This window comes from Rousettus aegyptiacus, unplaced genomic scaffold, assembly GCF_014176215.1.
Source record: "Rousettus aegyptiacus isolate mRouAeg1 unplaced genomic scaffold, mRouAeg1.p scaffold_m13_p_1, whole genome shotgun sequence".
Classification (NCBI taxonomy): domain Eukaryota; kingdom Metazoa; phylum Chordata; class Mammalia; order Chiroptera; family Pteropodidae; genus Rousettus; species Rousettus aegyptiacus.
The window spans coordinates 51,984,298-52,010,470 of NW_023416284.1; the positions used below are offsets into that span (position 1 = coordinate 51,984,298).

General features: G+C 37.9%; 1 protein-coding gene across 7 annotated transcripts in view; it reads left to right on the top strand.

Annotated features, from left to right (window-relative positions):
• The window catches only part of MSH4 (mutS homolog 4), a 191,634-nt gene that overhangs the window by 134,873 nt on the left and 30,588 nt on the right, over positions 1-26,173 (top strand). For 4 of the 7 annotated variants that reach the window (XR_001594978.2, XR_004955332.1, XR_004955335.1 and 1 more), the window contains one exon: positions 11,692-12,444. The exons of the other annotated variants lie outside the window; for them this stretch is intronic. The gene's annotated coding sequence lies outside the window, so the exon portion shown is untranslated. The remainder of the gene's footprint in view (positions 1-11,691; positions 12,445-26,173) is intronic. 7 annotated transcript variants of the gene reach the window in all.

The following is a 26,173-nucleotide window of genomic DNA, read 5'->3' on the forward strand; positions in this document are numbered from 1 at the left end:
GCTGAGCTATTGCTCACAAAGCTTTCTGTGCAGGGCCTATGGAGAAGTGAGCTGAAAACTCTGTATGGTTGAATGAGCTGAAGAGTAGAATGTCCATCGTCTGTATGTTCTGGGATCATCTGCAATATCCAGTTTTCCACTTGACCACACAGAAAATGGGATGGCTGTAATTTATTGTTTTAGTGTCAGCAAATAAAGTTATCATGAGTCATATTTCTTTTATACTGAAAAGAAGTTAAAATTTTTTTTTTAATTTTTATATTGTGTATGTCTTAATTTTTTTTCCAGGGAATGCTTGAAGCTTAAAATTGGCAACAACCTCCCTCATTTTAGCTTTAAAAATTTTTTTTTCCAATTTAGGTTACTGCATTTCATGAGCATCCTAACATCCTAATCTAGTCACAGTACAGTGATTTTCATTTGTAGGATAAAATTCCACCCACAGCACCAAATTAAACTCTCTTTTTAAATTAAATCAGTGGTTAAAAAATTAACCCTCTAAACAATAAAAATGTGTATTTTCTATTTATGTTATAACTAATATCTGTTTAAGAAATCACAGTTTACAGAGCACCTTTATGAAAGTTTTAATCAACCATCACTATAATTTTGTGAAGTGTCATTGTCTTTGCTGTTCTGAAGATAAAAATTGGTTCTCAGAAAGAGTAAGTGACTTGTCCATAATCATACACCAGTAACTGGTTGAACTGGAATTCATACCCACTTTTCCAGATTCTAAATCTTGTGTCTCGCCTCCTCAAAGGAAGAAGCCAGTATTGTTTATTTATTTAAACATTTTACAAATATTTATGAACACAGTGTTGGCACTGTGTTGGCTCTTTAAATACAAGGGAAAATAGGACACAGTAGTCCCTGCTCTCATGAAGCATGGAGTCTAACAGGAGAAGATCGTAAAGTAAACAAGAAAGGATAATACAGGATTATCTGTGCCCTTTTTGGAAAGATACAGGGAATGATGGGAGTCCCAGTGGAGCAGAGGGACTGATGGTATGGTCAAAGAAAGCTTTTAGGAAGAGGTAATGTCTATAGTGGGAATTTGTGGTGAGGATTGGGGAATGATGTTCTGGGCTGAGAGAGTAGAATGTGCAAAGGCCCTAAGGCAGGACAAGTCATGGTTTGGAAATCGGAGGTTAAATAGGCCAATATCACTCAAGCACTGAGTGTGAGGGTGGGAGTCATGAGAGAATTAAGGGAACCCTGAGGAAGCTGGGCTTTGAAACCATGTTAAAGAGGGTCTTGAAGATTTTCAAGTGGGAGAGTGATATGTTGGCTATACTACTTTAAAAAGGTCATTCTTGCAGGAATGTAGAGAATGGATGGGTGAGAAAGCAAGACTACCTTAAGGAAGAACAGTTAAGAGATTATAATAATAAGAGGTGATGAGTGATAGTGGCCTGAACTGCTCTCTAGGGACCACAGTTGGTCGCTGGTGCAACTGTGACAATTCCAGTTGGTGACTGAAAGTTAGGCCTGCCTGAGCACTGTCTAAGGCTAGCAGTGCAGAAAAGCCACTTAAAACAAAGCCAGCAATCACCACGGGGCCCCCTCAGTAATGCAGATTCCACTCATTTGGCAGGCGAATTAACCCGTCCAGTCTTTCAATTGGTTTGAATTGAATTGGTTTACTCTTTATTTTTTTAATATTTAAATTTTCAATTATAGTTGGCATACAATATTATGTTAGTTTCATAGTGATTAGACATTTATGTAGTTTACAAAGTGATCACCCTGATAAATCCAGTATCCATGTGATACCATATATAGATAGTCATTATAATACTACTGACTGTATATCCTATGCTATGCTCTACATGCCACGACTGTTTTATAACTACTAATTTATACCTCTTGATCCCCTCCCCAACTTCACCTTTCTCCCTAATTCCCCACAACCTGACAACCAGAAAAATGCTCTATATCCACAAGCTTGTTTCTGTTCATTTATCCTGTTCTCTAGTTTCTATATATAAGTGAAATTGTATGGTATTTGTCTTTCTCTGACTATTCCACTAGCAAAATACCCTGTAGGTCCATCCATATTCTTACAGATGGCAAGATTTCTTGGCTTTTTTTATGGCTGAATAATATTTCATCGTATATATGTACCACCTCTTATTTACCTACTCATCCATTGATGGACACCAGGTTGCCTTCATATCTTGGCTAGTGTAAATAATGCTGCAGTGAACATTTAGAAGCATACTTTTTCTTTGAGTTAGTGTTTTGGGTCTCTTTGGGTAAATACCCTGAAGTGGCATTATTGGATCCTAATACCCCGAACTGTAATTATTTGTCTCTCGTTATAGCCTTTGTTTTAAAGTTTATTTTGTCTGGTGCAAGTATTGCTACCCCAGCTTTTATTTTTTGTTTCTGATTTTATAAAATATCTTTTTCCATGCCTTTACTTTCAGTCTGTGTATCTTTCAATCTGAAGTGAGTCTCCAATAGGTAGCATATGTAAGGGTCTTATTTTCTTACCCATTTAGAGACCCTGTGTCTATTGAGTGGAGCATTTAAAATAATCATGGATAGATATGTAGTTATTGTCATTTTATTATTCATATTTTTTATCTTTTTTTTTTATCTCAACCTTAAATAAGTCCCTTTAATATTTCTTGTAATATTGATTTGGTGGTGATGAACTCCTTTAACTTTGTCTTGTCTGGGAAGCTCTTTATGTCCTTTGATTCTAAATGATAGTTTTGCTGGATAGAGTAATTTGGGTTATAGGTCCTTACTTTCCATCACTTTGAATATTTTGTGCTAATGCCTTCTGGCCTGCAAAGGTTCTGTTCAAAAAAATCAGTTGTAGGTAACTAATTGCTTTTCTCTTGCTGCTTTTAAGAGTCTCTCTTTGTCTTTACTCTTTAGCATTTTGATTATGATGTGTCTTGGCGTGGCCTCTTTAGGTTCATTTTGTTTGGGGCTCTCTGCACTTCCTGGCCTTGTATTTCTATTTCCTTTGTCAGGTTAAGGGAGTTTTCTGTTATTATTTCTTTAAACAGATTTTCAATTTCTTGCTCTCTCTTTTTTCCTTCTGATATCTCTATGATGGGAATGTTAGTATACTTGATGTCTCAGAGGCTCCTTAAACGTTCCTCATTTTTTTTGGATTTTGTTGTTGTTGTTGTTAATGTTCTGATTGGGTGTTTTCTGCTACCTTCTAAATCATCAGTTCAATCCTCTGCTTCATCTACTCTACTATGGATTCCTCTTAAGGTATTCTTCATTTTAGTTGTTGTATCCTTCATTGGTGACTGGTTCTTTTTTGTTTTCTCTCTCTATCTTTATGTTTTCTATATTTTTGTTGACGTTCTCACTGAGATTATTGAGCATCTTTATAACCAGTGCTTTGAACTCGTCATCTAGTAGGTTGCTTATCTCTATTTTGTTTACTTCTTTTTCTGGAGCTTTGCTCTGTTCTTTAATTTGGGACATGTTTCTTGACTCCCCATTTTGGCTGCCTCCCTGTGTTTGTTTCTATGTATTAGATAGAGCTGCTATGTGTCCCAGTCTTAATTGAGTGGCCTTATGTAGTAGGTGTCCTGTAGGGCCTAGTGGCAAAATCTCCCTGGTCACTCAAGCCAGGTACTTCAGTTGTATCTCTTGTTTGGGTTGTGTATGCTCTCCTATTGTAGTTTAGCCTTGGTTGCTGTTTGCATGTCAGTAAGGTAGATTGACCCTCAGACTGATTGGTTGTGAGTACTGATTGTGACTACAGTGGAGGAGCTGCTGTGTAAGGGCTGAACCTATGGAATAGAATTCACTTCATCAGGACTCTGCTGCCTGCCCTGTCTGCCCTTTGGGCGTTGTCCACAGAGGTGGCTGTTTGGTGCTCTGGTGTGGTCTGAAGCTGGCCACTAGATGTGTTAGTTATGGGACCTCTTTGGAGGAGCTCTGTTTCAGGACAGGTTCAGCTGCTGCCGGTGCCTTTCCCAGAATCACTTGGTATGAGCTATAAAGTGATCTGCAGATGGTTGCCAGTTGTGCTGCTTGTGGAGGTGTCTGGGAGAGGCTAAGATGTGGACCAAGGTCAGCTGCCACTAGTGCTGGGCTTGGGGTTATTCAGCAAGAGGTAGGGGGCACGTCGAGGCTAGATGCTGCTAGCTTGGGGTTTGCAAACCTCTGAGAGATTTTAGGAAAGTTTGCAACATGAGCCAAGACAGGTTGCTTGTGTGGAAAAGCCATTGGGAGTGGCTTGGGTGGGCCAGTTAGTTGTGTGGGATAAGGTCTCAAGGAATAACTAGGGCAGGATGAAGTGTGTTAACTGTGTTGGAGATTCAGATATGGTGCCCACCTGCATCTGCACACTGGTCGGGGGAGAGCTCACCAAACAAACAATGATCTCTGCCAGCACCTCCATCTGGGAGAAAGCTGGCCCTCTAACCCTCACCCTGAAGCCCGACAACTCACCTCCTCCCCATATGTCCTTGGCACCCCTCGAGCCACTGCCCCAGTGCTGGAGCTCAAACCAAGTAAATCCATAAATGAGTAATTCTGTGCATGGGCCCTTTAAGAGGGATGCCCTGGACTCCAGTTGCCCATTGTCTCACTCAGCCACAATCCCCACTAGTTTTCATAGCCAGGAGTTGTGGGTATTTCTCTTCCCAGCACTGGAACTCTAGTCTGGGAAGCCTAGTCTAGGGCTGAGACCCTTCTTTCTTGAGGGGACACTTCACAGCTGAAATATCTGTCTCAATTTTTAACTGCCACATGCAGGTGAACAACCAGTCCATTCTGTGTCTTTGCCCCTCCTACCAGTCTCAATGTGGCTTCTTCTGTATATACTTAGTTGTAGGTCTTTGGTTCAGCTAGACTGATGGTTATCTTGTAGTTTAGTTGTGATTTTGATGTGGTATTGAGAGAAGGCAATCACAGTGTTTTCCTACTTTGCCATCTTGACTGGAGTCTCTTGGTTTACTCTTTGAATTGATTTTCTCCAGATACTCAGAAACTCACTTCTTGATGGTATTTTTCCCTGCTTAGTCAAAAGCATACTACTGATAAGTGGTAGACATCATAGCCACACTGACTAGTTTTATTTGATTGATTTGAAGTAATCTGAGAATTAGACAGATATTGATTCATGTCATATTCTATGTCTTGGTTCCTCATATAATCAAAACATTGCCAAAACATCATCTCCTAAATGTGAAATTACTCAGTGAATAAATCATAATGTACAGCTTTTAGGCAAGCTGTGCTTAGGAAATGAAATTTAAGTAGGAGAAATTACAATAAGGATAGGGCAAAAATCACTATTTTGAAGATAACCATTTACATTCTCCTGGTACTTGGTGGGGGTAGAAATGTGACAAATAGAAGGGAAATGCAAGTTGAGAGTGTCTACTCAATTAACTAGGATATCGTTTGCTGCTGTTTATAGAGGATAAAATCTCCTTAGCATGGAATACAAGGCCTTTCAGGATTATCTCCTGCAAGCTTATTTAGTCTCATATTCTTCCCACATACATTTGTTTCTGGACTACCCTCTTTTTGTTTACCTATGGGTCAAATTCCTCTTCATGTACAAGTCTTTTCTTAAGCATTACTTCCTCTCTGATGGCTTTCTGCATCCCTCTGTCCATTAACTTTATGGAACTTAATAATGTCAAATAATGAGAATAGACTCTATTTGCTTATATGCCTGTGGAATTCCTCGAGAGAAGAGACCATCATCTTAGTATACCTAATACCCAGCGTAACGCTTGAAATTAAGAACATGGTTGGTGCTTAATATTCTTGACAATAATACCAAAATATTTCAGATTTTATTGGTAACTATGGGTTTTTCCTTATTCTGAGTCGACCAAAAATACCTGCTCAAAGGCCAGATGATTATAATTTACTTTTTAGTGTTAGCTTGGGCATTACTCCTAAGGAATTGTTAATAGTCTTAAATATTTATTAACTTAAAGGGATTGTGGGATTACTGGGCTAGGAGCACACTATGTAGGATACGAAGATGGAGATAAAGCTCCTTAAAACAGAGTTTGCTAAAGTAGTGATGTCAATGGTGGGATCCCGGGAATTGGAATTTTAAAAAGGACCCTAGTGATTCTGATGTAAAGTGTTTTCAAACCATGTTATGATTAATACTGCTATTCCAGGTGTTTTTACCTGATTGTCCTCTCTGGGGATCTTTAACTCAGTTCTTTTTGAAGATGAATAAAGTATTTTTTTTTTTTTGCAATGGCTGACTCCATAAACTGTATCTTTCATTATATATATGCATTTATAATAAACTCTATTGGATCTATTACATCTCTTCTTCACTAAGGATCAGGTGCTTATCAATTTGGCTGAGAGTTCAGGTTGATTTTAGGCTCTCTTCTTTGCAGTATAGTCTGAGCTGGGATATTAACTTCTAATTTCAGGGCTCTCTTAATGCTAAGTTTTAGGGTACTATCAGGATAGATTAGACTATGGTATGGTAACAAACAACCTCCAAACTCTATGCTTAAAACAGCAAAGTATTTTTTTTTTCTAATAATACATGGTTAACTCTTTTTTAAGGGTACTATTCCATTCATGAGAGCCTGTCCTTATGACCTAATCACCTCCTAAAGACCTCCACCTTCTAATGCTATCAACTTGGGAGTTAGAATTTCAACATATGAACTTTGTGGGGACACAAACATTCATGCCATAGCATCCTGCAAAAGAACCCCAAATCCTCATGAAACACTGTGAACTAAAAGACAAGTCATCTTCTCCTACCCCTTGCCCTCATAATAGAACAAGGAAGGGGTTCCTTCAATAAATGTTTATATTCTATTAAGAGGAAAAATGAGAGACATGTAGCAATAACTGGTCTGGAGCATTCTGAAAACTCACTGGCATGTGATGGCTTCTTACCTTGGGGTAGACAATATTCCTATATTAAACTTCATTCTGATCCTTAGGAAAGTCTCCCAGCCCATGGATCTTCACACCCTAGGAGGGCCTTCCCTCTCCGTTATCATTCTTGGCCCCATATCTGAAGTAGGCATTGGTTGATGCTGCCATCCCAGCATGGGGCTTCAGGCCTTGCTGTGGTAGGAGAAGTGGAGAATTGCACTCTGGATCTTCAGCATTTCTATCATGCAGTATATTATGTCATCTCATTGGCCAAAGTAGAACAAGATAGACTTAAATGGGTAGATCTGTGTAATTCGTCCATATGTTCAGAGGAGAGAAAAATCCTAATACATTGGTAAGTTTGGGTATGTTTACTCCACTTAATTTCTGCTTAATCACTTGCTCAAAGTATAGAGTTCCAGCAGACAGACTAAGGTTCAGTGCTGGCTTTGCTTCTTACTTTCCATGCGACCTTAGATGAATTTCTAACCTGTTTAATAAACCTCATCTATAAAATGAGGTTTTATATCTATATTTGATCTATAAGGCACTTTCTTATCTATAAAATGGAGATTTTAAGAGTCTTTTCTGGGTGATTGCCAGGATGAATGCTTGTCAAATCCCTAGTAAAAAGCTTGGAATATAGTAAATGCTTTCAAATGTTTGCTACCTTCCTGAGCACAGTGTTCTGTATTGGAATGTTCTGGATACTGCATCCTTTTTGCTTAATAGAGTGCAGTAGTGCCTGTGATCCCTATACTGGATTATCTTTGGATGTGATGGGATGACAGAGAAGGATTTTACAAGTCCTCTGGTGGGGAGGGTCTCTTTCTGAGAGTCTCCTTTTGTGTAGCACCATGGTACTTGCTGGGCAACATCGGTAGACATCTGTTCATTTGCTTTATGTCCAGTATCATGAGGGTCACAAACTCCCTCTAGGCACTTGCATGTCATTGCTTGCGTCATTGTACATTATAGGAAAATATGTAAAGATTTCTGAGAAATGGATGGATTACAGAAAATTCAAAAGAAATGAAAAAAATTAATGCATTAATAACACTGGGAGGGAAAAAGGACTCTGTTACGGACATTATCATTTGAGCCTTCTGGATGCTGCTATTGACACCTTCTTTTACTATCCAGAAGCAAGATGAAAAATGGTGTTCTTTTCCTCTGCACCAATAGAAAAACATTTGTTTTAGCTCAGGCTACTATAGCAAAAATACCACGGACAGGGTCGTTTAAACAACAATAAAAAAACATTTCTCACAGTTCTGGAGGGTGGAAGTTCAAGATCAGAGTGCCAGCATGCTTGGGTTCTGGTGAGGGCCCTCTTCCTGGTTTTCAGATGGCTACCTCCTTGATCTATCCTCACATAGTGAAGAAAGAGAGCTCCAATCTCTTTATTCCCTTATAAGAGCACCAGTCCCATCATGGGGGTCCACTCTCATGACCTCATCTAAACCTGATTACTTCTCAAAGGCCCCGTCACCAATATCATCACAATGAGGTTTAAGGCTTCGACATACAGATTTGGGGGAGACAAAAACATTCAGTCTATAGCAATATCCAGCTGACTCCCATAAAGCATTGTGGGCACCCATGATATGCCAGGCATTATACTATCACTAGGAATATAAAAATGTACAAGATGTGGTTCTTGCCTCAAGGAATCACGTCCAATAGGGAAAAGATAGATGAGTGAGCCGAAAATCCCATACAACATATTAAATACACCAACAGAAGAGCAAACAAAATGCAGTGGGTTTTCAAATGTGGGGAAAACTTAGGTCTGTCTGGGTGTTAAGATTTAGTGTAGTTGCCATGGTGAGTGGGCTGAACCAATTATCAAAGTAAAGTTGGTATTTGTTTACTGTGACCTATTTATACACTCAAATGATATTCACTTCAGTATTTGGGACTTAGGCCAAGTAGTTTTGGTTTCTGTCAGATTTTCCTTGTCTTTATTACATTTTATAGCAACAGGGTGGCCTTTTACATTCTTTTTGGGTTATTTTTTTACATTCCTTTTGTCTTGTTTTGTTTTGTTTCTCCTGGCCTTTGTTTGTAAAGAACTATACATAAAATAAAATAACTCGGTTTGTATATTGGCATTTGGACATCCTTATTCAAAGGTTATTCACAATTTCGCATTTCTGGTGTCTCTTCCTCAAGAACCTCAGAGATAGACTGGTTAATGTTATCTATCAATTTGCCTTTCTTTTCATTAGGAATGTAGAAATGTATATTATTTTGGCATGCTGAATGTGACCTTTTCCAGACCAGTTGTTTCATCTATCTGGGACAGAGGGAGTAAAACAGACTGTAAAAAGCAGGTCAGAGGGGAAGATTGCTGCTGAGAAAGAAAGCCTGATTCAGAAGGGAGGCAATGGCATTCATAGCGTTTTTAAAGTACTTAAGATATTGTACTCTCTCATGAGACTCTGTCTTCAACAAGAAGAATGTCAGGAAATTGTACGGCTCTTGAAAATAGCTCTCCATCAAAGAGTGATAAGAGAGCTGTGTGAAAACATGAGCCATACAGAGTGGGAGCCCAGATAATGCAGAGACTATCATCCAGCAAACTTTCTGAGACTTTGGTCATTATCTCAAAGTTGACAAAAGGTAGCTGAGTGAAGAATTAAAAACAAATGTGGATTAGAGACCAACTGTCAGAAAATAAGATCTCTCTGACTCTGGTTCCTAGTTAAACAAAAGCATAAAGTAGGCAGAGAAGCCATACATGGCTGTACAGGTTTTCTGGTGCACAAAGCACATTAAATAGGGGGTCACATATATCATAGATGTCATAGATCCGTGCATTATTATCTTGGGCACATGTCAGTAAAGTGTCTTTTTCTAACAAATGTATTTAGTAGGAAAATTTTTTTAAGTGGTGGATATAAATGTCTTGAGAAAGGGACTCCTTTTCTAATTTTCCACATACCGTGTGGGCTAGCAGCAGCTGCTTCCTCAAAAACACACAAGTTCAGGCATATTCCTCAACATTCTTTGATGCATGTGTTCGCTCTGGCAGGATTGTGTCACTGGACCTCATTCATTCATTTATTTATTCAAACAAACAACTAAAGGGACATCTGCCAAAATCCAGCCACCATTGTGGGCACTGAGACATGACAGAGACCAAAATCCCCTGCCCTCATGGAGCTTTACCTCCAGAGTGAGCTATGCAATGGGGGAGGTAGGACAAATTGAGGTCTGGGAGTGTTGGTACAGAGAACACGATTGGGCTCTGAAGGATAAAGATCCTGTACTTAGTCCCATCCCTAGAATGGTGTGGTCTTAGGCAGTTGGACACTCTTCACTTCATTCGTCATACAAAAGGTTAATAATACTTTCCTCACTGGGTTTATTAGAAGATTTAAAAGATAATATATTAAAATAAACTTTTACTATGTAGCTTATGACATAAGTATATGATCAATGGTAGTAATGGTTATTATTATTACAGTTATTATCTAAGTGAGGGTAATAGCATGGACGGTCTAATCCTGATTCCACCCCTGGACAGCAACATCTGATGTTTATAGTTGGCCTGAGATGGCAGGAAGGTGTTAGAATGGTAATTTTTACTTTACTTCTCTTCCCCACTGTATGCATCTTGTTTTCTAAACCTTGCTGAAGAAGTCCAGCATAGTGAAAACAGACAGATCGCATGACCTACATGAGGAAACAGATTTGGAAGGAATTTAAGACCTTAATAACCTACGTGAGAAATGGACATTGAAATGAGATTTGTCTGAGATGGCAAGGCTATGCTTAGTTATGTTTCTCCATGTTTCTAGAGGGAATGAGTTTTATGTGTAAGAGAGATTAGACCACAGGTTGTAGAAGGTTGGTTTTGGGAGGGCGATTCCGAGATGGAGGTTTGCATGCAGGAGGCTTGTTGGGTGTGCTCCTAGGATTAGCACCTGTTGGAATAGAAGGAGGCAAGATTGGGCGTAAAGGGAAACTAAACCGTGATGCATTGAAACAGAGGCCTCTGTTGAACTTACAGGGGTTCTGGGGCTGGGATGACCCTTCGAATTTGATTAGAACTGGGGAGAGGAAGCCAGGGATTCATTCCCATCCCCCCTCATCAAACGGCCATTGCTTGCAAGCTGTCCTGGAGGAGGGCAATGGCTTTGAGTCAGGTAGTTATCTTCAAGGAAACAGTGTTTCAGTCCTGGAGGGGAAAATCTGAGCAGTATATCCAAGACAGAGGTCAAGGCTACCTCCAAAGGAAACCCATTCAGAAAGATCCTGCAGACAGACACATTAGCCATGCTTTCTAACCCTTTCTTCATTGTGGCATATCAAAAATAATATTCCTATATTGCATTAGTATAAACAGATTAGGCTGCCTGTTGTCAGAAGTGACAGGCTGAGGGACTCCAGCTAGACTTACAAGATTAGTTTTAGCAAGTGTATTCATATAACCTGAGCCTAAACACACCGGGCTGTGGTGAATTGAGGTCATAAGGGCAGGTTTCAGTGAGTATAAATCTGATAGAAATCATTTAGGAAAGGCGGATGGTCACTGGTCCATATAAGAAGTAAAGCATAATTGTTTCTGTCACACTTAGACAAGTCTCTCTCTTTGGGTACCTTAATTGCTAGAAAATCAAGGGTTAGGCTCTGGTTCTTAATGCCTTTACTTTGAACCCTCTCAAGTTTAAAGGGTTTTGAGAACCACAAAACCTCCCTGGGTCCAGAGGCTTGAATTTAGTTTCTCTGGGGCTGACTGTTTCAACTCATGGTTATATAGCCTACCTGATGAGGTGATGCTAAAATAGATTAATTCTTCTCTTTTCTTTTCTGTCTAACCAGGAGGAAAGAGGTAAATTATATTGCGTGGCTTCCATCTAGGATTCATTGCTCTCTTCTGCTTACCATAATATGATGAAAGCTGTAGCCACCACGTGACCCATGGCCCTTGTCTGACTATTGCCATTCATCACAGATTCACGAGTCAATGCCTTGTTGACACTTCTATTACTAGCCAACATGTCACCCATCACAAATTGGGGATGCTGATGTGTCTCTTGTAATGTTAGTTCATATTCTGTATGTGTATATTTTAATGTTAAATTGGTTACAAGCATTTAAAAAATGGGAGCTTTCTGAAAAAGTCAGAAAATCTGAAATGAAAGGACCCTGGTTTGTTCCCACATGGCAATAATCGGTTCAAGCTAAGTTTGGCTGTACCTTCTTGAGGTGGGACGTGTGCTCTCTAGTTTGTTTCAGTCCCCACCATGTCCTAGTGCCTCCCTGCCCATTTGCTTCAACTATTTATGTTACTTATTGGACCCTATGGTATGAGAATTTGCCACTTGATTTGTATAATTCCAGGGGGCCTCTTGGGATTCCTGAAGGGCATGAAGGCAAATGGTCAAAATTAGTCTCAGGGACAACAGAGGTAATGTAATTTACTGATGTGGCTTTTATTAATCATCTAGAGCATGGCCATGGCCACAGGAGCCTATAGGTATTGTGCACCACAGGGCAGAAGATAGTCAAGCAGCAGTTGCTGAAAGAAAATGGCTATGGAAAGGATGAGCCAGAGGAACAACTCCAGTGAAGGTCAGTAGTGAAGACCTTTGGTCATAAATAGGATAGTCAGATGCAGCTGCTGAAAAAGAAGTCTGAGAGTTCAGGAGATGAGTCAAAGGATGGGTCCTAGGAACCTAACACAAGAAGAAATAGAACTGAAAAGACACTGGCTTGCTCCTGGGGCCAGGGTTTTTCCAACATCAGTCCTGTTTTCCTTGTTTGGCAGACTCTGCCTATGGTCTTTGAGAGGGCATGGATTTGGCCTCTGACACCACAAGGGAATTATACAGCTGATAAACAGCTGTTCCATCACAATCCAGAATACTAATTTGCTGACTTTTAATGACCAAGGCAAAATATTATTTGTCAGGAATATAAGCACAGGGACAATTTAGGTTTAAAATCAGTGAATATGATGAAGTAACCATTCTAGACCAGTTATAAGTGGGATAAATGGATCAAACCAGCTCATGCCTGCACTTGCCACAGCTGTGGACAGGTTTAAACTGTTTTTATTTACAGAAAGTACTCAGGCTCTATGATTAACAGTGGGTACAAACATAAACTTAGAGGGATATCCGGACATATCTAGGACTTATCTCAGTTATGGCTTTGAACAAAAGGGCCAGTGACCATCTTACTTAAAAGCCTTGAAGAGCAACTTGAAGCCCCTTCAAAAGATTCTTGACAAAAATGTCAATCGAGTTGACCCGAGTCTTTTATTCTTATTTTTACTCTAGCACTAATGTTCAAAATAAAAGTTTTAAAATCTTTTCTTTCTAATTTTGTCTTATTATTTTGTCAGCTGGTCAGAATATCTACAGGGAGTAAGGTAGATTCATAGCGGTTTAGCCCATTGCTTATCTGTATGGGTTAAAAGATTTGTGTGGAAACTAACCATCCTTTGTAACATCTGTCAGATAGAAAAATGCATTCAAATTTCTAAACTTACAAGTGAATTTTTTTCATAACTTAGGACCTTGATAAGGAAATTGTTTAATTCAATTGCAACCTAGTCTTAATTCAGTTATACCTAGTCTTCTCAGAATGTATTTGAGAAAAGAGAGTAAGTATTCTCAAAGAATACCAATGAAATTATGTATATTTTCCTATCCAACCTTTAATTTCTTCCTCAACTATCAGCTTACAAGTCTCATCCTTCTTTACAAACAAAACAAAACAAAAAAGACTCCTTTAGTCCACTCGGTTACAGAATACCATAGACCGGGTGGCATATAAATGACAGAAATTTATGTCTCATAACTCTGGAGGCTGGGAAGTCCCAGATCAGGGCGATGGAAGATTTGGTATCTAGTGAGACCCATTTCATGTATCCTCACATGGCTGAAAGAGGCAAGGGTACTACTCTCTAGGGTCTCTTTAATAGGGGCACGAATCCCAGTCATGAGAGGATTACCTCCCTGACCAAAGGACCCACTTCCTAAAACCATTACATTGGGCACTAGGATCTCAACATATGAATTTTGAGGGACACGAATTTCGTCTACAGCAGACTCTCGACTTTAACCGTGATGTTCTTCGCAGCAGCAGTTCCTGTTCCGTCTCCTTTCTTTCACTGCTGAACTTCCAGTGGCATCAACGCTCATTGTTTCCACTTCATCACTTCCTACTCTCTCCTTAACCTCTTGCAATCAGATTTCACCCTCATCGCACTGTTGAAACTGCTTATTGAAAGAGCAAAATGATCTAATCACCAAAGCCACAAATCACTTCTTATCATCCTCAGCTCCTTGTAGCACTGTTGAACATTGTGTCCTGTTTAAAACTCCTCTCTTGATTTTACTGATGTTGTGCTCTGCAAGTTTTCCCCATGTATCTCTATCTCTGACCTCCACCCCCCCCCCAGATTATTTTTCTCCTTTTGTCCCTAAGTGCAGAGTTTTAAAAATGAAATATTTCATACACATAAAATATATAGAGAATAGTATATATAAAGAACACCCATGAACTCCACCTAGCCTAAGAAATAAAATATTACAGCTGTAGCTGAAGTCCCCCGTGTATGCCTTCTCGATTTTTTGCCCCTCTTTTTCCACCAAAGAGGTAACCGGTATCCATTCTCATGAATGTTTTATGTTGTTACTAAAAATGTTCTTCCTTGTTCACTTAAACAGCATGTACTTGCATGAGTCTAGGGAGGCACGATTTACAAAGTGTGCAGTGTACAATTTGCACAAAGAGATGCAGAGCCTTCATTATTTTGCCTGTTTGGGGTCTTTTAATAATAAATGGTATTATATTGAATATATGTATGCAACTTGTTTCTTTCCCTGAACGTCATTGCAAAATTGGGAGACATTTATAGTCTACAAAATGTCTCTCACTTCGTAAACTGATTGCCAGCTGAGGGAGTTCCCAAAACTACACTCACATGGGATAATTCACTAAAAGATTCACTAACTCATTGAAAGCTGTTATACTCACATTTATGGATATTAGACGGAAAGGATACAGATTAAAATTAGCCACAGGAAGAAATACATCCAGTAGAGTCCAGAAGAGTACCTCATATTGAGCTTCCAGTCATCTTTTCCATGTGGAGTCATGGACTTGTTACTTACCTAGCAACAGTGTATAATAATGTGCATGGAGTATTGCCAGCCTGGAAAGCTCACCTAAGAATCAGTGTCCAGAGTTTTTACTGGGGCTCCATGTTTGTTTCCCCATAATGGCTGACTGCTAGTCTGCAACCCCTACAGAGGTGAAGTAGATACTGCATGGTCCAAAACTCCCACCATAAATCACACTGTTAGATTGTCTGGTAGCAAAAGCCCCTCAGGCAAACAAGAACTCCTATCAGGCATGACATTCCAAGCGCCTAGAGATCAACTCCCTCTAGCCAGGGGAAGAATTTGAGTTTATTAATATTTCCCTTCGTGGTTTGTGATTTTTGTGTGAAGATCATAAATATCTATGGTCAATATATACAATTTTTTTAAAGTTTACTTTTTTCATTTTAAGCTTTTAATCACCTAGAATTTATTTTTGTTTATTGTGTGAAATAGTGATATACTCTCCTTTTTCTCCATGTGAAAAAAAATCAATCTTTCTAGCATTATTTATTTTTTAATAGTTTATCCTTACCTAATGATTCATGATGCTACATATGTCCTATATTAGGTTTCTAGATATTCATAGGTCACTTTCTGGGATCTGTTTTGTTTCATTGATCTTTGGTTTATCACTGGCTAATATCACACTGTCTTAATTACCAGAGATGGATAACAAATATTGGTATGAGATAGGACAAATCCCTCATTCTTGTTTTTCTTTAAAATTATCATATTCATTTTTGGTCTTTTGTTCTCCCCTATACATTTTAAAATCATATTATCAAATCCATGAAAACTTCTGGATTTGTAATTGAAATAACATTGGATTAATAAATTTTAGGAAAATTGACATCTTTATAATATTGAGTTTTTTCATACATGAACATTGTGTATTTCTCTTGGGATATCTATAATATTTTTTAACATTAAAAAAATTCTCCATAATGGTCTCTGCATCTTTAGTTTGGATTTATTTCTTATATAAATAATTTTATATCACATCAAATATATGATATGCATATGATATATATGATATGATCATATATATTTTTTGCTACTATTATAAATGGCATTTTTAAAAAATACATTTCTCTTTTAATGGTGTTTAGAAATGCAATTGATTTTTACATATTGATCTTATATTCTGCAAACTTGCAGGAAAATTTATTATAAATTATGTCAGAAACCAAACTCTGAATACTGAAAGAAACAAAGCAGAAAGATGAGTTTATCGTAAGGGTTGTAACATACAAGCCAGGAAACTCAAGATTATGGAAGCAGTGAATTCAAATTGTTCACCGATTAAGGGATTTGAATGGCATAAATATAGGAATTATTTGGCTTTTTCTGCTTATGGGTTGCCTAGTGGTCTTCTTTCTTATTTGGATCAGGGTAGCTGAGTCAGGGGAATAATGAAGTCTAGAGATGGTGTGAATAGACTAGGCATGTGAGGATTGGCTGGCGTCCTCTACTGATCTCTGAGAAGAGATGTAAATTCCTATTAGGTAGATTAAGTTTTGTTCTCTTTTATTAGCCTGTGTTGACCAGCTCCATTTTGTCCCTGACATAAATGACTCCATTTTAGTTTGGTTCTACAATTGTTAATGATTTATTAATATTAAATAATTTTGCTATAAACCAAATTGTCTGGAATAATGAGTTTATATCTTAATATACAATCATTTTATTTCTCTCGCCTTGATGTACTAGCTTAGACCTCTAGAGAAATATTGGATAAAAATGATGATAAATGGTAAATTATATTAATAAACTATATTTTTAAACCATCCTTCAACTCCTTGAATAAATCTTAATCATTATGTTCTATCTATACCTATCCATTTACCTTTATACAAACACGCATACATTGTTAAACAAGATTTGCTAATACTATATTTAGGTTTTTCTTTTATTTCATTCTTTTCTGGTTTTTATTTCTTGATTTCCACAACACCCCACCCCCCACATTCCAAAGTGGCAATGAGAGATTTTTTTCTTCCACTCTCATCTCTTACTAGAAGAATCTCATATCATTATCTCCAGCCCTGACATTTCTTCTGAGCTCTAAACTACGCATAGTCACCTGAGTAGTTCATTTGTACTTGCTAAAACATCATCTTTTAGTAATGCCTACTTCTTTCCTGACCTATTTAACCAAAAAATTACCTTTGACCCCTCCTCTTCATTATATTCAATATCCAATCGTCTCAATGGTCTGTTACCTCTGCCATGTGACATATCTTTACTCCATCTCTTCATTTCCATCCTGACTATCGTAATCTAGATCCTCATTACTGCTTGCCCCATTTTATTGCAAGAACTTTTTAATGAGACTTTTCCCCTGCAGGTATCCCTATCTCCATTCTCTCATCCTAGTCTACAAAAGATGTGCCAGATATACTTTAAAAACTATATCTTTCATGACATCAGTCTCAAGGCCATACCGTGGTCCTTTATTGTTTGTTTATATGATAGTCAGATATTTCCTGCTTTAGACCTGACATGTCTCTCCAGTCATAGTTTCCATCAGTCCCCCTGGAACCTATCCTCCAGCCATACTACATGTCCCTAATATGTCCTGGCATTTTTAACCTCCAGATTTTTTCCACATTGTCCTTACAATGTCTCTAACGCAAAATCCTAAATCACTGTAATGTATAGCTAATGTTTACTGAGCACTTAATATGTGCCAGGTCATGTGCTAGCTGCATGATATACATCTCATTTAATTCTCACAGTGTTCCTCTGATAATAAAGTTTGCTACATTTACTGAATGCTTACATATTTCAGGAAATGCTCTAAGCATCATCTTTTTAATCCTCACAGCAACTCTATCAGATAGATGTTGTTTTTATCCTTATTTTACAAATAGTAATTTGCCCAGGGCTACTTAGATAGTAAATGACAGATCTAGGATTTAAACGCAGGCAATCAGGTTCTAGAGACTCCATTCCTTAGCGTTACAGGTGAGGAGACCAAGGCTAAGAGAGGTAGAATAACTTACTCATCTTCTCTCCCAGAACTTCACTTCCCCAGCTCCTCTCGTGTTTCACAGAAAGCCTACTTTCTCGACTAAATCATTTATTACTGTAATACAGAACTCTGCTTCCCTAGCTGAACCCTGACACATGTGCAGTACTTTTCAGATTACACATAATTTTCATAGACATGATCTCATTTACTCCAAAGCTTTCCTGGGATTCAAATTATTATTATTATTTGCATGAATCTGCCCAAAGTAATCCTAAATCTCTCAAAAGCGAAGATAGTAAAAGATGTGAGAAAATACTCTGCCTGTTGTGTTTTCAGAAGTCTTAAGAAAATAGATACAAAATACGAGAGTCACAGTTCATGAGTTTGCCAGATGAAAGTAGTTCTGAACTTCCAGATGCTTTTTCAAGAAGGTGGAGGTTTGCAAGTCTGGAGGACAGCTTCCAGAGAATGAAAATAAATTCTGCCCCTTTCCAGGAGAGCTTTATTTCCTCCATATGTTTATACATTTTTCTTTCCTTATGTTTGTGATTGATTTCTGGCTCAAGCCCCTTCTCTGAGTGGTGCTGGGGAGATTGATGGCCGGGAGGGCTGCAGGAATAGTGAGGCTGTTGCTTCAGTGATGTGATGCAATTCTTGGCATTTGCACAAAGATGGAGAGTTCAGGCAGCCATGGAATGGTGGAAATAGCTCAGGGAACCTTGACTTTTACCGGGAAATCATTTGATTTTCAGTGAGGCCAGGAGATCACAAAAAGAAGATTGCTAGCAAACTTTTATAACAACTTCAGGATAGACTTGCCTGTGAGAAATAATAAGGATTTTAGCCTTTGATCAGACCACTGATAAAGTTTTCTTATGCTTCCTCTTCTCTCGTCTCCTGCTTTCATGCCCCTTGACTAAGAAGATTAGGTATTCTGTGGTGTTAAACCTCCCGAGTTCTACCTCAAATGCTTCCCAGAATGTGGCACAGGTTACTAGAAAGGAGAGGCAGCCATACTAAACCATGGGCTAACTTCTTCTAGGGCATGAGAACAATGGTAGTATGTGTAGTAGTTATTTATGAGTGGTGATACTGGCATCATGCAAATATGGGTTTTCTTCATTAAATAAGTTGTTCATTGAATACCTACTTTGTAGCAGTCACTATACCAAGTAAAAATTTGTATTTCAGCTCTACCACTTACCAGCTGTGTGACCTTGGACAAGTTATATGACCATTTGAGCTTAGTCTCCTAAAGAATTTTAATGTCTACCCCTTAGATTAGTACAAGGTTTGAATGAAATAATCTATATAGAGCATTTAGCGCAATGCTAGGCTCAAGTACCTAATAAAGTGCATGCCACATGACCGAAAATCTGCTGATTAATAGCAAAACCAGAATTAATAACTAAAGACATCTGACTTCTATTTGGTGCCCTCCACAGGAACCGTTTTTGTTTTTTAAAAAGCAGTTACGTTACATTATGTTCACATATGGCCTTTATATTTCATATGGTAAAGAAGATACTTACTTTATAATGCCTCCTCTGGTCTGAGCCTGACTTCCTAGCTCTATTTATTATGTTTCAACTTTTTCATATCCTTCAAACTTCCTCCAGCCATTTGCCTTATTTGTTGTGCCTGCTTGATGCGGACACCAGGTGGTGCTAGGCATCAGATTTGGAGAAGCAGTTGTCAAGGGAACAGGACTCTGTGCCAACTCAGGAGGCAGGCAAGCTTTCCTTCTCCAGGGAATCTAATCCAGAAGAGAGGTGGTGTGCTGAATGTGCTAACCTTCAAAAATTCTCTACCTCCTGTCATTTGGAAAGGAGAGAAATTTTAAGTTTTATTTAAGGTAAACATTTATTTTACAAGGAAATTCCCTAAACAAAGGCCCTACCACACTCAGCTACCAAGTAATCTAAAACTGGTAGCTTCTTGATGCTCATCCAAGGCCTTCACTGAGAACAACATTTCCAAAAGGGCCCATTTCTGTGTTAACAGAAGGAATCAGAACAAAAGCTCTAATAAGAAAAGCAGTTACTCAGGGATGAAGAGGTTCCAGAGGGAGTTGAATTGCAGCTTTGAATGAGAAATATTATTTTATAGAAGCTAAAATGTCATCTATTGTAAGTCTCCCCATCGTTTTGTTTGTACTAAGAAAGAAATAAAATTTTGCTGATTAAATTAAATGATTAATTGTAAGGCCCAACCTCACTTCAGAGATTTTAAAATAAGTGTCAAGCCTTTTTTCCCCCTTCTTCTAATGAATTAATATTACACAAGGTCTTTTGCTGCAAAAACTGTGTTAGCAGATAAAAAAGGGGCTTGGGAAAAAGTAAAGAGCAGTCTATGGCAGCCTTCAAACCAAAGAGGGCTTCAGGTCAAGAGATGTAGAATCAGCTGGTCTTCTGATGTTTTGGGTAACATGACCAGGTGGAATCATTTTGAATGCTGTCAAATCTTAGGCTTTTCTTGAATTTTCAATATGGCAGTGTAATCAAGATGCAACCTGTCAGAAAAGGATGGTATACTTCCATTTGCAACAACATGGATGGACCTTGAGGGTATTATACGAAGTGAAATAAGTCAGACAGATAAAGACAAATAAGGTATGATCTCACTTACATGTAGAATCTAGAAAAAAAGAAAAATTCACAGTTACAGAGAACAGATTAGTGACCTGGTAGTGGGTGAAATGGGTGTAAGCGATCTAAAGGTACAAACTCCCAGTTATAAAATAAAATAGTTTTGAGGATGTAAGGTACAAAATAATGACTACAGGTAATGATACTGTATTGTATATTTGCAAGTTGTTAAGAGTAGATCTTAAGAGTCCTCATCACAAGAAAAAAATTTTGTAAAAGTGTGGTGATTGGATGTTCCCTAGAATTACTGTGGTGATTATTTCACAATATATACAAATATCAGATCATTATGTTGTATACTTGAAATGAATCTAATGTTATATGTCAATTATAATGTTATATGTCATTGACATATAATGTTATATGTCAATTATATCTCAAAAAAATATGCAGCCTAGCTGAAGTCCTTGCTGTTTATTCTGCCAAGTTGGCAAAAGATTACCTTCAGCTTGCTTCTATGGAAGGACCCACATTGAAATAATATGTTCTCAATGAAGCTATGAAATCTTGTATGTATTGATCTTTTCTTTTGTCTTACATGCATTCATATTTTATAGAGGGCACAAAACCTCACCAGAAGCAGACTTCATATCATATAGCCACCCAGAAAAGTTTTTTGATAGAAAGTAATGCTGAGTGTTTTGTTTTTGACCTGCATTTAAAATGTTCTGTATATAGAGCTATCCGGAACTGATTATTCACTGAAGAATTTTTTTCACATGTTTGAAATGTTCATCCAGGAGATTCAGTCCTGGCTCACTAAAGAAAAATTTCACACACTAATGCATTCAAAATATTTTAATTGTTGAAAAATGAAGAATGTTGAAATGTCCTCTTTTGTTCAGATTGTGGTCTGGTAAAGTCTTGAATGGCTCTGCTTTTCTACTTCTACATAGATTCTGTGTATTGTGTCCTCAGTCCACATGGTGTATATGGCAGCAGCCCCCTGAGCGAGGGTATTGGTGAGTATAGATATGACTAGGACTGCCCCTTGAAATATCCCTCTCTAATAATGTAAGGAAGTACTATTCTAATGAATTTGACACTTTTTAGATAAAATATTTATACGGAAATTGGTGCTTGTGCGAAAGCTTTGGGCGACATCTGCAAATGTTAACAGCTATAGGAGGGCTAGAAGTACAATCGTGGTCATGATCACTGACTCAGAATGTAAGAATATGATTTATTCTTTTATAAGCTCTCCATAACCTGTAACACATTTAAACCCTTCCCCTTGGCTCACTGGGGAGGAGAGAGCTTCATAGTGCTCTGAGTTTCTTTCTTATTTATATTCTGTAGACCGTAGAACAACTTTCTGTTCAATATTTATAACTCTTATTATAGCATATATATTTATGTATATAATTTATTACATAGAATAAATAGAATTTATAGAAGATATTGAATCTGCAGGCGCTGTTCTAAATACTTTTCATGTGCTAATTATTTTAACCCTCACAACAATTGTATGTGGCGTATGTATCCTTTCTTTCCAAAGAGACAGCAACTAACACCCAGTCCTATACTAGCTAGTGACGATAACCTCTTGATTCATTTCTGCCAGGTTTTATATTTTACTTTTGAGCAGGAGCAGCATGGAGAGGAATCTTTGGTATCGTGAGAGGCTAGTTGGAGAGAGACAGCAGATGGGCACTCTGGCATCCCTGAAATTACATTCTCTTCCCTGTCATGTTGGCCATGGCCACTGGTGTGCATAGATATTCCTGGAAGACTTCACAGGGTTCTGAGCCAAGGCAAAAGTGCTGCAAGTCAACTCTAGCATTTTCTTTGATTCTGTCGCATTACTTATTATACCAATAATGCTAAATATAGGAGATAAAAATTACCTACTTTTCTAATAGGTTTGATTGTTGTTTAGATAAAAGAGGGGCATTGGAATTGCAAAATGTTAGCATTTCTGTGATGCATAAACTATACCTTTTATTTGGCTAGTGTCAGCACTAATGTTTTATGTTTGGAAGTTAGCTATTATTAGGGTGTCATTTAAAATTTTCAAAAGGATGAAAATGGTCTTAATGGAGACCCCATTTGCAATCATGCCTATTAAGCAAAAAGCAATCTTATTCTTTGATGTCTACTCACATATTTGAAAATTGTATAGGTTGGCCTTATAAATCAATCTGGAGTGTCATTGTTTGCATATGACATGTATTGGATTTTTTTAAAAGAAATATGCAATCTTCTTAAATGCTTATTAAATCAACACCCTCAGAGAACTAGGTGAAAACCGAGCAACCACCAATTTAATAGACTATAATTGTTAGAGTGGAGATGGGAAATGTAGACTCAAATGAGATATTTTTCTAAATAGATTTTTATTCGAATAAACCAATCATGTTTTTTGTCTTAAAGTCCAAAGTCATAAACATGACTAACCCCTCTGTAATTGTTGAAACTGAGACAGTTTAGTGTTCTGGAGAAATAGCCATCTCTTTCTTTAAAATGGTGAGTGCTATTATCTTTAAAGGAAAATTTTGAAAATAGGCCCTTTGGTTAATATAAAAATGCTGTGGTTTTTAATTCAGCTGAATACTTTGAAGTTGTTTTCCCTTCACATTTTGGACTTTTAGTGTTAATTCTTTCCTCCAAAACTTACTTTATTCCTTCTTGCCTTTGCTCTTAGAAAGACAAACATTTGCCTTTTTTCAATTTTAATGAGATCTTTCTTTCTCAATAACAAAGTAATTGCTTATGAGTCAGACAGTAAAAAGATGTAATTTTTCCCCTCTCAGGACACTGCCATTCATTTTCTTTCCCAACCTTGAGTTGTCAGTTCTGACGGAATCTTATTGTTAATCAGCAAAATATTTGGTTTGTTACCAAGAGGGGCCAGGCTGCAGAAAGTGTTAGTCTGCAGAATTTCAAATAATCTCTAAGAAAATTCTAAGGTAGTATTTTTGACTCTACCTTAGAGGGGTGAATGCTCCTGGAAATAACTGTCAGGATGTCTATCTTTGGAGCTCTAATACCTTAATTTTGTTGTCACTTTATTTCCAACTTCTTCTGCATTATTTTGCCCAGACACAGTGATTCACCCTTCAGTCAAGAAACATTTAAGATAATAGTTGTTGTCAGGGAATCAAATTGTTTCCAGGAGGTTTTTAAAGGATTTTGATTTTTTAACTACTCTAAATTGTTGCAAAGTGGACAATTTCCTTCTTGAGTATGCAATTAAAATATTTTAAATTTGTCAATAAGAATGAGAAAGCTTTATCATCTGTGGTTTCTTAACTAGATCCAACCATTGCTTAGTCCAGAGATTACTGAGAAAAGTCTTAGGAAAACCTATTGTAGTGTATATAATTGTTCACTTAACTGTCTTTCTATTAGATTATGAGCTACTTGGAAGGATTGTGTCTTATTTGCCATCGTTGTATTCGCAGAGATAGTGCAGAGCTTGGCACTCCCTGGACACTCAACATGTGTCCACAAATGAATGCATGTTGAGAGAAGGTCCCAGGTTGTTCTTCTGATTCTGTATGAGACTGCGTCCAAGGCATCTAAGAAAAATGATGATAGCATAGCTTAGATTTTAAGAGTCTTTGGAAAAGAATAGTAGCAAAATCATATTGTAATGTAGCATATTTACACAGTGTACTTCTCAAAGCACTTAAATTATTAATATCTCCTAATATTTAAGCTACATAGAATTGATCCCACTTGGGCATGGCACATAGTAGGTACTCAACAAATACTTGCCGAATGAGTGGAGGAATAAAAAATCTTTCAAATGGGGGAATTGAAACACAGCTAGATTATGAGCAACTTAAAGTTACATAGCAAATTAACATTAGAATTTGGAACCAGAGGGGAAAAGCGGGGTGGCAGATGAGGATTAAATGGCTCAAATACATGGTGACAGAAGGATATCTGACTTTGGCTGGTGAACATATAATGCAATATAAAGATGACATATTATTGAATTGTACCCTTGAAACCTGTATAATTTTATTAACCAATATCATCCTGATAAATTTAATTTAAAAAAAAAGAATTTGAACTCAGCCCCATGTCTCCTCACCTTGTAAAAATATCTTATCTCTTAGTGCATCTCTGACTTTGCATAATTAGGTGAACACTTCTTTACGAAATTTATAAATTTTGTAAAGCTCACTAACAGCTTAATTTGGAGGAAGGTCAATATGACCTACTGTAAAATTAGAAGTATGTGACATTAAAAAAAGGGACTTTCACTGGCTTCATTTGGTTTCCAGAACACAAGAGTCTCTCAATTTTTCCTACCTTAGTAGCTGAGCCTTCTCAGACTTCTTTGCTAAACTGAAGTAGTCCAGGGCTCAGCCCATGATCCTGTTTTCTTCTCTATATAGACATTGACTCCTGTGGTGATCTCATTTGGGCTAATTAGTTCAAGTACCATCTATATGCTGACTCCTAAATTTATATCTCTAGCCTAGTTTTCTGCTCAGACTACAGACTTGAATAGTGGATTGCCTACTTGATATTTCCAATTGGATGTCTCATGGATGTCTTAAATTCAACACATCCTGAACTGAGCTGTTGACTATCCTTCTCAAACCTGTGCCACCTGAAGACTTCCCCCATCTAAGGAGAACTTCATCCTTTCAGTTGCTCAGCCCAAACACTTGGAAGCATCCTTGACTCTTCTCAGCCTTTCAAATTAAGGGATTCCGTATAATTTAATGTACAACCGGGATACTTTCAGAATGAAAGGAAGCACTGTTGTCAATTACTCCCAGACAACAGGCTTAAACAAGGATTGTCCAAGGAAAAGCATATTTGTGATATCTATTCCTACTCCACATCTAAGTCATCAAGAAATATTAGCTGTACTTTCAGAATCAGTCAAAATTTATCAATTATTTCTTAGCATCGGCAGTACTATACTCTTGTTTCAAGCTACCATCATTGTCTTACCTTTGGATTACTGCATTAACATCCTAACTGGCTTCCCTGTTTCCACTACTCTCTTGCCCTCTCTAGGCTCAGTCCCAGATAGGCCTCGTGTGCCTGGGCTTCTGGGGTAGAATTTTTTGAATGTTTCTGCCACCTTTCTTCTGGGCAGCCAAGCTATCTTGTATTTGTAGTATACCTTGATAGAAGAGTCCCTGCCTTTCTCCCAGTGGAAGGAGTCTTCAACAGAGTGGCTGAGGGATTATGAGTATGACTGAGGGATCCTGCTTCTTCCCAGGGGGTGGAGAGTTTTTCTCCTTCTTTCTCCATCAGCAATGGGTACTTTACATGTACTTTGGTGGGCAACCCTAGTTTGCTGCCAACCTCAGTGACTAAAAGCTGTTGCTCCTTGTGAGAGAAGGAATCTGAAAAGGATCCAAATAAGATTCTTTTGCCTTCAGAGCCCCTGCTCTACTGTGATTCTCTCCAGTGTCCCATCTGCCCCCATTCTTTCTTGGGGTTCAGAGGGATGAGCCTGCTGAAAGCACAAACTCCTCTTGGATCAGGGACTCCTGGCAGTTCTTTCCTGTCACACTAGCCCACACTTGGCCTCTAGCAACTTGATAAAATTTTAATTGATTTCTTCTTACCCATCTGCATGGTGGCCAGTG